Raw genomic sequence first — 12,655 nt, 5'->3', positions numbered from 1 at the left:
CATAACTTTTCCTAGATGGTAAATTTATGAAGCAATTAAGTACAAAACATGTTTTTAACAGTTTGAAATATCCTTAGTTTTTTTACAACTACCCAAAAGCAGAAACCTACATCCAGTAATTACTGCTTTAGCTTCTTATCTTGTTAGATAGCCAATTTAATCTCAATTTATTATGCAAGCAAAAACTTTCAAAACTGTCTTAACAATTACCCATGAAAACTGAGACAGACCAAATTAATTATTACTTTATTTTTTTTTGTTAAGCACTTGGAACAGAGATAACAGGAACTTATTTGAACTGTAGCAAATCCAGGTAGAATACAAGTTTGTTTCTGTTTTTATCTCAAACCACCAGACTTAGATTAATTCAAACACTGAATAAGTTTTGCTTGAGCCCACATAAGACACTTTGTTCCCTAGTTAATTTTGACCTGGAAATTTTGCATGAGAGTCTGACTTCCTTTATCTTTTGTTCCTCAACACCTAGGGCAGAGGAGGAGCTGAAGTTGCCTGAGGCATTCAGGAGTCAGTTAAGCAGGAATCACTTTGCAGTCCAGGCCCCTTCACCACAGGGGATGCAGAAAAGGACTGGGGGAAGGGAGGGCAAAAGAGGAGTGGAGCCTGCAAGATGCAGAGAAAGTATTCCCAGTTTAAATTTTGTCAGTTCAGATGGAGGAGCAGACTTCAGGTTTCTTTTGCTTTGTTTTAACCAGTAGAATTAGGCAGTCCATGTCAATCTGGAGAGGTCAGGGAACCTTCCCTGAAACAAAATTAGTTTCAGCAGCTGCTTGGGAATATTCCCTTAACGTCTCTGCCCTGAGGTAGACTAGATACATTTGGCTCCAATTATAGCTGTTAATGTGGGAAATGACTGAGGAAGAAGCCCTCACATCTACTAGACAGAGGAACAGAGAGGGTTAGCATCCCCTTCAGTCTGATTTGATCTCAGCCAGACCAGTAAGGGCTCCTTCTCTCCACAGTCCCAACCTATAATGTTTTGTGAAGTGGTGTGACAAAGACAAAGGGGTAGGGGTACCCCCTCTAGAGGGGACCCATCTGGCTGTGTTCTGAAGGAACTTAGGTGATGCTTAGCTGTAGCAGTCTCAGCTTTGTGACTTACAATCAGAAGCTATTCCAAGGCCATCATAGACTGTATGCCATTCACCACGGAATCACAGATGGGCCCACTCAGACTCTGTAGGCTGTTTGGGACCTTTAGGGTGCCCACCTGTGGAGCCACAGACTCGAACTTGACAGGCAAGCCAAACTGAGTCACACATTCACACACACACACACACACACACACACACACACACACACACACACACACACCAGAAGTTATTACATTCTCTCCCATATAATTTTTACAGATAAGACCAAAAAAATAATGACCATGACAACAAAACAAAACAAAACAAAACAAAACAGGTACAGGTTTGCAGGTTTACTAAGGGGCCTGGCCAAAATCTCAGTGTGGCCCTGGGGTGGGAAGTAATGCTGTTCAGCTTTCCACTTAATACTCCAGCCAAAAGCACATGTGCATTCAAAATTCAGATGATAAATTAGCTTACCTCCGGAGATTTAGACAGGTGATTCTCACAGACGTTTTCAGGGTGACAGGAAAGACAAGAGTGTCTCCCAGGCTCCCTAGATGTCCTTGGGAGTGTCCTTTGCTCTTTGCTCTTGAGGGTGGGAGGAGGAGGCAATAAGGCATTACACACCCAAGTAGGTGCAGAAACAGAAAGGTGGAGGAAAAGGCCAAAGAGACAAAGTTAAGAATACAGGAGTCCTCTGGGGACTAGTCCAGGCAGTGTGTCTGCAGTCAGGATGGCTTTAGGTTAAAGCCATAGTTTTTTTCCTCCTTTCCTGAAACCGGAGAAGTTACTTAACATGCATTTAAGGGGGGGACCAAGACTCAGACATTGACTGACCCATGACGAAGGTTAGACGGAGGGTCACTGAGACAACTCAGTGACAAGGACAAAAGAAACACAAAATACAGAGCACAACTCAATTTCCAGATGGTTTCCAAACCCCTGGTCTGAGGCTGTGTAGCCCCAAGCCCCTGGTTTAAGTCTGGGTAACTCAAACCCCTGGGGCTGTGGACGTCTCCTCCAGTCACCCCTAGTAGGGGGAGTTAAGCCACATCTGGCCTTCCCTCCTAGTCCCTGTCTGGACCCTAGAAACCAGATCCTACCTGATTGCAGCCAGTTCGAAAAAAATAAGATCTCGCTGGAACCTCCAAAATGTCGTAGTGTGTGTGCAATAAAGGAACTCCACACGAGGCTGCAACCAAAAGGGATGTTCCTGCAGTCTGGCCCTGAGCAAACAGTGAGGTTTGTTTTTAAAGCCTTAATTATCAATCAGCTCTTAGCTAAGCCACAGGGAGGGAGCCAAGAATGTTAGGTTCCTCTTGGCTGAGTCATGTTGTTTGTCAGTCCTATCAGGGTCTGCAGGATGGGGTCTGGTGGGGTGGGGGAGTGGGACTGATGGGGTGGGGAAGTGGTCTGGTGGGGTGGGGAGTGGGGCTGGTGGGGTGGAGAAGTGGTCTGGTGGGGTGGGGAAGTGGGATTAGCCAAGCCAGCTAACAAGTGACAAACAAGCAGTTAAAGAGAACAAGGCCTACTTTCTATGGGGCATGTCATGGGGGTGACCTTCAACAACTGTAGCATGCTAGGTCCATCCATGATCAGTTTCATGCCCACAGTCACCCCAACCCCCAGCCCCCAACCACCACTGTGCTTCAGGGGACCCAGGATAGAACTAGTGTTCCATTGTAAATTTTACTAACACCAATGCCCAACTCTCAAGTTCCTTAGGGAAACTCCCCCTCAGGCTGTCCTGCCTATGTTGAACTAAAAGCACAGAGAGGAAGCACAGTGCATAACTGGCAGAGAGCCAGTACAGAGGACTACACTGAAAGGAAAAATGACTCAGATGCCACAGCAGGGCATAGAAAACACACATAGGAGACTCCTCTGAAGTTCTAGTTTCTGGTGAACAGGGGGCATTGCACTGCAGGGCACTCCAGGAACTCTTCTTCATAAAGTGACTACTCTCCAGAGCATGGGGCATATCTGATTTTCTTAGCATAGAGGGACAGAGGGGCAGACAAAATGAGGAGACAGAGAAATTTATCCCAAATAAAAGAAGAGGACAAGGCCACGGCCAGACTAGCCAAACAGATAAAAGTAACATGTCTAATAGAAAATTTAAAGCAATAATCATAAATAAGATATATTAAAAAAACAATTGATCATAAGGATACTCACTGGACTTGAGAAAAGAATGTAAGACATAAGGGAGATCCTTAACACAGAGATAAGGAATAATATAGCAGAGATAAAAGTCTCAATAAACAAAATGAGAAACATGCCTGATGGAATGGACAACATGATGAAAGAAGCAGAAGAACAAATTAGTGGCTTAGAGACAGAATAATGGAAAATAATTAGCTGAACAATAGAGATAAGAGTTACACAGAATGAGAATAGATTTGGGAAATTCTGGGACTTCATCAAACATAATAACATTTGTATTATAGGAGTCCCAGAAGAGGAAGAAAGAGAAAGGGGGACAGAAAATTTATTTCAGGGAATAAAAAGTGAAAACTTCCCTAGTTAGGGGAAGGAAACAGATATCCAGATCCAGAAGGCATAAGGAACTCCCATCAAAATCACAAGGTAGATCCACATCAAGACATACTGTAATTAAATTTGCAAAATATAGTGATAAGGAAAGAATTTGTAAAGCAGCAAGACAAAAGAAGTCCTTAACTTAAAAGGGAAAACCCATAAGCTAGTAGAAGTTTTACCAACAGAAACTTTACAATACAGAAAGACAGAAAGAAGTGGCATATATTCAAAGTGCTGAATGGGTAAAAATCTTCAGTTAAGAATACTCTACCTAGCAAGGCTATCATTCATAAAAGAAAGAGAAATAAGGAGTTTCCCAGACCAAAACCAACCAACCAAACAAACAAAAAAACCTCATGACTACTAAACAGGCTTGCAAGAAATCTTAAAGGGGATACTTTGAGTGAAAAGGAAAGACCAAAAGTGATAGTATAAAGGTAGAAAATACAAAAGCAAAAAAATAAATATTTCACAAGAAATAGGATAGGAAACCGAGAGGAAAAAGAAAGAATGGGTTCAAACTTAAACAATCATCAACTTAATATAAACTGCTGTGTGCAGAAGATGTTATATATAAACCTAATGGTAACCATATTTCAAAAATCACTAATAAACATGCAAAGAATAAACAGAAGGAAACCCAAATGTATCACTAAAGACAATTAGCAAAACATGAAAGAAAGACAAGAAAGGATCAGAGAAAATCTTCAGAAGCAATCACAAGTAATAAAATGGCAATAATACATATCTATCAATAATATATTTATTAAAGACATATATATGCTGCCTACAAGAGGTTCATTTTAGACCTAAAGACACCTACAGATTGAAAATGAGGGGATGGAGAAACGTTGTCATGCAAATAGATGTAAAAAGAGAGCTGGAGTCACAATACTTATCCCAAACAAACTAGACTTTAAAACAGAGATAACAAGAAACCCACAACTATGTGATCAATTAATCTTCAACAAAACAAGACGATGTTTTTTTGAAGATGGCAGCAGAGTAAGAAGACCCTAGGCTCATTATGTCCCATAAACACCCATAGATAACTATCAAATCATTCTAACTACCCCAGAAATCATCCTGAAATCTGAAAAAACAAACTCCACAACAAAAGGGAGAAAAGAGGCCACATTGAAGAATGTAAAAAGTGTGTTGATATGGTTTAGGGGAGAAATCAACTGTGGGTGCTGCAGAGGAGGAGGAGCCATGGTAGTAGAGAAGGGTGGAGAGAAAGAGAGAGAGAGAGAGAGAGAGAGAGAGAGAGAGAGAGAGGGAGAGAGAGAGAGAGGAGCACACAAGGGAATAAACAGAAAGAATACTTCCCCAAAGCCATTGGCTTGGAACATGAGAGGGGCTTAGAAAATGTATATTCTTGCAACAAACAGGGATTAAAGCCTATTTTTAAAGGTCAGTGGGCTTGAGTAGGATAGAGTCTGGGGTAAATGCCTAGATCCTGGAGAGAAATCCAGCCAATAATATGGGGGCAGACATTATGGAAACAGTGATCTGAAGAATGGGTTATACAGTGGGGTACACATGAATTCACTCATCTCCATGAGTATCCCTGGGAAGCTGCATTCACAGAAATGTCTCTCCAGGACCAGAGACTGGCTGGCACCATTTCTCTCCCCTGTCTCTCAGCAGAGAGTCACCTGACAGAAGCAATTCAGTGCCAGCAATGGCTATCTAACTTGCTTACACCAAGCCCCACCCCAAATGCACTGTGGTGGGCCTGCCCTTCTTAGCCAAGCTTGCCTCAGTCCCATTACAGAAAGGTCCTCCCCCAAAAAGACCAGCACCATGTCTCCAGACCAGAAAGTTCTGCAAGGCCTCAGTAGTTTTGGTGGAGGTGGTGTCAAGTGTCAATTCACAGCAGACCAGCAGCTCAGCACATATAGTTAAAACTTGCCACATTCAGTCCGGGAGCCAAACACTGCCCACAGCAGACAAGGAGCCTAAACACAACAGCAGAGTGAATTCAGTACACACCAGAGAAACTAGGTGAAGCACCAGACCCTGGGCACTACATGGCCTCTTCTTCATAAGGCCATTAATTTCAGGACCAGGAGACATAATGGCTTTTCTAATACACAGAAGAAAGTAGAGAATTAGACAAAATATCAAGACACACAAAAAAAGAATAAAATACCTAGGAATAAATAACCAAGAGGTAAAAGACCTGTACTCTGAAAATTATAAAATACTAATGAATTTGAAAATGATACAAACAATGAAAAAAGATTTTATGCTTTTAGATTGGAAGAATTAATATTGTTAAAATGTCAATCTACGGATCCAATGCAATCTCTATCAAAATATGAACAGAATTTTTCCACAAAGTAAAACAAATAATAAAAAACTTGTGTGGCACCACTCAAAGATCTAGAATAGCCAAAGCAATCATGAAAAAGAAGAACAAAGCTCAAGGTATCACAATTCCAGGGAGGAGTTAAGATGGCTAAGAAGAAGGGGGGCCCTGGGCTTTTCCTGTCCCTCAAACACAACTGCATTGAGGTTAGATCACTTGAAACACCAGAAAATCAATCTGAGGACTGACATAAGGATTTCCATTGGTGGAGGGAGACAGCTTGGCTGATGGGAGGCTTATTTTAACAAACAAATCAAAGCACACCTAGTTAAAGGTCCACACAATTCCCACTGCAAGAAAGAGCTCTGCAGAGAGCTGACCACTGAGAGATAGAGGCCAAAGTACAACAGCAGAGTACACAAAGCATACACCACAAACAGTTCCTGGAGTGCCAGGCCTTGTGCATTACTCTCAGGAAACATAGCAAGCTTTCAAAACACACAACAGACAGAAAATTGACCAAGATGATAAGGCCAAGGCTAAATCACAGCCAAGGACTGACTCAAAAGAGATATAAGCAATATATCTGAACAAGAATTTAGAACAACAGTCATAAGACTCTTTGCTGGGCTTGAAAAAAGCATAGAAGACACCAGAGAAATCCTTGCTGCAGAGGTCAAAGTCATGAATACTAGTCAGGCTAAAACTTAAAAAAAAGTTCTGAGAAGCAAAAACAACTGGATATAGTCACAAAGAGGGTTGAAATAGAGGAGAGAATAGGTGATATAGAAGATAAAATTACAGATAAAATGAAGTGGAAAAGATGAGGGAAGGAAAACTATTGGACCACAAAGGTAGACTTAGAGAACTCTGCGATTTCTAAAATGATATAATAAATGTTTCATAGGAGTCCCAGAAGGGGAAGACAGGGAAAAGGGGCAGAAGGTTTATTTGAACAAATTATAAGTGAGAACTTCCCTAACTGAGGAAGGAAACAGGCATTCAAGTCCAAGAGGCACAGATAAGTCCCTTCAAAATCAACAAGAACAGGCCAATACCATGACATAACATAATGAAAACTGCAAAATGCCAACATAAGATAGAATTCTTTATTGGACTTAAACTACAAGGGTGGACTTAAACTACAAGGGTGGACATATAAGGTTAACAGCAAACCTGTCCACTGAAACTTGGCAGACCAGAAGGAAATGGCAGGAAATATTTAACATGCTGAATGGAGAAAATCTGCAGCCAAGAATCCTTTATCCAGCAAGGCTGTCATTGAGAATAGAAAGAGAGATAGTCTCCCAGACAAAAATTAAAGGAGTTTGTGACCACTAAACCAGCCCTGCAATAAATTTTAAGGGGAACACTTTGAGTGGAGGAAAAGAAAAGCCACCAAAACAACAAAGACTAGAAAGGACCAGAGAACATCACCAGAATTATCAACAGGTAACACAGTGGCATTAAATTCATATCTTTCAATAATCACTCTAAATGTAATAGACTAAATGCTCCAGTCGAAAGACGTAGGGCATCAGAATGTATAAAAAACAAGATCCATCTATATAGTGCCTATAGGAGATACATTTTATACCTTAAGACACCTACAGCTTTAAAGTGAAGGGATGGAGAACCATCTATCATGCCAATAGAAGTCAAAAGAAAGCCAGAATAACCATACTTATATGAGACAAACTAGATTTTAAAAACAAAGACTAATAAGAGATGAAGAAGGGCATTGTATAATAATTAAGGAGTTTATTCATCAAGAAGAGCTAAAACTTGTAAATATTTATGCCACCAACATGAGAGCACCCAAATGTATAAATTAATTAATCACAAACATAAAGAAATTCATTGATTATAATACAATAATAGTATGGGATTTTAACAATTCACTTACAGCAGTGGATAAATTATCCAAGCAGATGTCAACAAAGAAACAATGGCTTTGAATGACACACTGGATCAAGTGGACTTAACACATATATTCAGAATATTTTATTTTAAAGCAGCAGAAGTACATTCTTCTCAAGTGCACATAGAACATTCTCCAGAATAGATCACACTCTGGGTCACAAATCATCCCTCAAAGAGTACAAAAAGACTGAGATCATATCATGCATATTTTCGTATCACAATGCTCTGAAACTTGAAGTCAAAAAGAAAAAAAATGAAGACCCTCAAATACACGGAGGTTAAAGAATGTCCTACTAAAGAATGAATGGGTTAACCAGGAAATCAAAGAAGAATTAAAACACACACACACACACACACACACACACACATGGAGGGCACCTGGGTGGCTCAGTTGGTTGAGCGTCTGACTTCAGCTCAGGTCATGATCTTGCAGTTCCTGAGTTCGAGCCCCACGTCAGGCTCTGTGCTGACAGCTCAGAGCCCAAAGCCTGTCTTCCAATTCTGTGTCTCCCTCTCTCTCTGACCCTACCCTGCTCACACTGCCTCTTTCTCTCTCTCAAAAACAAATAAAACATTAAAAAAAAATTTTAAACACATGGAAGCAAATGAAAATGAAAACATGACAGCCCAAACTCTTTGGGATGTGTCAAAAGCAATCCTAAGGGGGAAATATATTGCAATTCAGGCCTATCTCAAGTAGCACAAAAGGTCCCAAATACACAACCTAAACTTACACCTAAAGGAACTACAGAAGGAATAGTACATAAAGCCTAAAGCCAGAAGAATAAGCATTATAATAAAGATTAGAACAGCAATAAACAATAAATTAAAAAATCCAGTATATCAATGAATCTAAGAGATGGTTCTTTGAAATGAACAAAATTGATAAACCCTAAGGCAAACATCAAAAAGGGAAGGGAAAGGACCCAAGCAAGAGTTAAAGTCATGAATGAAAAAGTAGAGATCACAACCAACACCATAGAAATAAAAACAATTAAAAGAGAATACTATAAAAAATTATATGCCAAAAATCTGGAAGATGGACAAACTCCTAGAAATTCACACACTACAAAAACCAAAACAAGATGAAATAGAAAATTTGAGCAGATCCATAACCAGAAAAGAAATTGAATCAGTAATAAAAAATCTCCCAACAAACAAGAGTCTTGGGCCAGATGGCTTCCCAGGGGAATTTTATCAGACATTTAAAAAGTTAATGCCTATTCTTCTCAAACTGTTTAAAAAAATACAAGTGGAAGGAAAACCTCCAAACTCATTCTAAAACCGTGTATTACCTTAATTCCAAAACTAAAGACCGCACTATAAAGTAGAATTAGAGGCCAATATCCATGATGAACATGGATATGAAAATCTCAACAATTTACTAACAAATCAAATTCAATAGTACATTAAAAGAATATTCACATGATCAAGTGGGATTTATTCCTAGACTGCAGCGGTCATCCAATATATGCAAATCAATAAATATGATACACCACATTAATAAAAGAAATAATAAGAATCATATGATCCTGACAATAGATGAAGAAAAAGCATTTGACAAAATACAGCATCCATTTTTTATTAAAAGAAAACCACTTCAACAAAATAGGGATAAATGAAACATGCCTCAACATCATAAAGGCCATATAGGTCATATATGAAAGGCCCACAGCTAATATCATCTTCAATGGAGAAAAATTGAGAGCTTTTCCTCTAAGGATAAGAACAAGACAAGAGTGTCCACTCTCAGCACTGTAAATGAATATGGTACTGGAAGTCTAGCCTCAGCAATCAGACAACAAAAAGAAATAAAAGGCATCCAAATTGGCAAGGAAGAATAAAACTTTTAGTATTTGCAGATAACGTAAAACTCTAATTAGAAAATCTGAAAGACTCCTCCAAAACTCACAGCATACAAAATCAATGTTCAGAAATACATTGCATTTCTATACACCAATAATGAAGCAGTAGAAAGAGAAATTAAGGAATAAATCCAATTTACAACTGCACCAAAACTTAACAAGATACCTAATAATAAACCTAACCAAAGAGGTGAAAGACCTGTACTATGGAAACTATATATCGCTGATGAAAGCCATTGAAGATGTCACAAAGAAATGGAAAGATATCCCATGCTCATGGATTGGAGGAACAAATAATGTAAAATATCTATACTACCCACATTTAATGCAATCCCTATCAAAACTCTACCAGCATTTTTCAATCCTAAAATGTGTAAAAGACTCTAAATAACTAAATAACTAAAGCAACCTTGAAAAAGCAAAGCAAAGCTGAAGCCATTACAATACCAGACTTCAAGTTACATTACAAAGCTACAGTGATCAAATATGGGACTGGCACAAAAATAAACACATAAATCAATGGAACAGAAAAGAAAGTCCAGAAGTGAACCAATAACTCTATGGTCAATTAATCTTCCACAAAACAAGAAAGAATATTCAATGGCAAAAAAAGACAGTCTCTTCAATTGTCCCAAAACAAATGGTTTTGGGACAATTGAATATCAACATGGAAAAGACTGAAACTGGACCACTTTCTTATGCCATACATAAAGTATATTCAAAGTGAATTAAAGAACTAAATGTGAGTCATGAAAGAAACAAAATCCCAGAAGAGAAACAGGCAGTAACTTCTTTGACATTCCCTGTGGCAACTTCTTTCCTTGATATTTCCTGAAGCAAGGGAAACAAAAGCAAAAGTAAACTGTATAGACAACATCAAAAGAAAAGGCTTCTGCAGAGAAGGAAATAATCAACAAAACTAAAAGACAACGTACTGAATGGGAGATATATTTGCAAATGACATAAAGGGTTAGTATCCAAAATATGTAAAGAACTTATAAAAACTCAACATCCAAAAATGAAATAATCTGACTAGAAATGGGCAGAATTATGAATAAACATATTTCCAAAGAAGACATCCAGATGGCCAGCACACATATGAAAAGATGTTCAACATCACTGATCAGGGAAATACAAATCATACAATTAGATATCATCTCACACCTGTCAGAATGGTTAAAACCAACAACACAAGAAACAACAAGTGTTTGGTGAGGATGTGGAGTAAGGGGAATCTTCTTGCACCATTGGTGGGAATACAAGCTGGTGCAGCCACTCTGGAAAACAGTGTGGAATTTCCTCAAGAAGTAAAAATAAAACTACCTTATGACCCAGCAATTACACTACTAAGCATTTACCCAAAGAATACAAAAATACAGATTCAAAGGAGTACATATACGCTGATGTTTACAGCAGCATTATGAACAATACCCAAACTATGGGAAGAGCTGAAATGTGCACTGACTGATAAATGGGTAAAGAAGATGTGGTTACACACACACACACACACACACACACACACACACACACACACACACACAGTAAAGAGAGAAATCTTGCCATTTGCATGGGCATGGATGGAGCTAAAGAGTATTATGCTACACTTAGCATATCAATAAGTCAATCAGAGAAAGAAAAAATACCATACGATTTTGCTCATTTTTGGAAGTTAAGAAACAAAACAAATGAGCAAAGGGGAAAGAGAAAAAGGCAAACCAAGAAACAGACTCTTAACTATGGAGAACAAACTGGTGGTTACCAAAGGGGAGGTGATTGAGGGGATGACTTAAATAGGTGATGGGGATTAAGGGGTGCACATGGCATGATAATCACGGGGTGACATATGGAGTTGTTGGATCACTATATTGTACACCTGAAATTAATATTACACTGTATGTCAACTAGCTGAAATTTAAATAAAAACTTTAAAAGAGATAGAAAATAAATAAAAGCTACTCCTTTGAAAAGACAAATGAAAACAACCTTCATAAAACTTTTTATGGCAAAAAAAATTAAAGATACACATAAATACATAAGAATAGGAATGAAAAGATAGTGGCCATACAAAAATTTAAAATTATGAGAATATTGGGGCACCTAGGTGACTCAGTCAGTTAGGCCTCCAACTTTGGCTCAGGTCATGATCTCATACTCATGGGTTTGAGCCCCAGATTGGGCTCTGTGCTGACAGCTCAGAGTCTGCTTCCAATTCTGTGTCTCCCTCTCTCTCTGCCCCTACCTGCTCACGCTCTGTCTCTTTCTGTCTCAAAAATAAATAAAACATTAAAAAAATAAAAATATAAAATAAAATAATGAGAATATTATCTGCAAATGTATAGCAACAAATGTTAATAGTAGGTGGAAATTGATGATAACCAGCAAGATACAAATAGCTAGAACTGAGCTAAGAAGTGGAAAACATAAAAAGATAAATTTCCATAGAAAAAAAATTTAAAGGTAATGTGGTAAACTGAATGAATAATGATCATCCAAAAAGGTCCATTCCCTAATCCTCTAACTTGTGAGTATGCTGTTTTATACAGCAAAGGGATTTGATAGATAATGTTTAGGAGATAGATTATCCTGCATTATGAGTGGACCCAATGATGTAGTCTGGTCTATGAGGAAATATGGTAGGATAAATAATAGACCCAAAATATATACTTGAAATTTGTGGATGTTATGTGGGAAAGCAACTTTTGCCATTATAAGAAGTTAGAACTCCTAGAACTGATAGATATATTGAGAACTCTACATCCTAAAGATAGGAAATTTACCCTCTTTTCGAATGCACATGGCACATTCTCCAAGATAGACCACATACTGGGACATAAAGCAGCCCTCCATAAGTATAAACAAATAGAGATCATACCATGCACACTTTCAGATCACAATGCTATGAAACTTGAAATGAACCA

At 38.6% G+C, this 12,655-nt stretch overlaps 1 protein-coding gene across 2 annotated transcripts in view; it reads right to left on the bottom strand.

The window, feature by feature from the left end:
* RANBP6 (RAN binding protein 6) overlaps positions 1-2,350 on the bottom strand; it is a 57,383-nt gene extending 55,033 nt beyond the window's left edge. For both annotated transcript variants that reach the window (XM_029920710.1, XM_029920711.1), the window contains exon 1: positions 2,198-2,350. The gene's annotated coding sequence lies outside the window, so the exon portion shown is untranslated. The remainder of the gene's footprint in view (positions 1-2,197) is intronic.
* Positions 2,351-12,655: the final 10,305 nt, after the last annotated feature.

The sequence above is a fragment of the Suricata suricatta genome, chromosome 13 (genome assembly GCF_006229205.1).
Source record: "Suricata suricatta isolate VVHF042 chromosome 13, meerkat_22Aug2017_6uvM2_HiC, whole genome shotgun sequence".
Lineage (NCBI taxonomy): Eukaryota > Metazoa > Chordata > Mammalia > Carnivora > Herpestidae > Suricata > Suricata suricatta.
The sequence above is the reverse complement of the archived record's forward strand: the minus strand, read 5'-3'. Positions and strand labels throughout refer to the sequence as shown.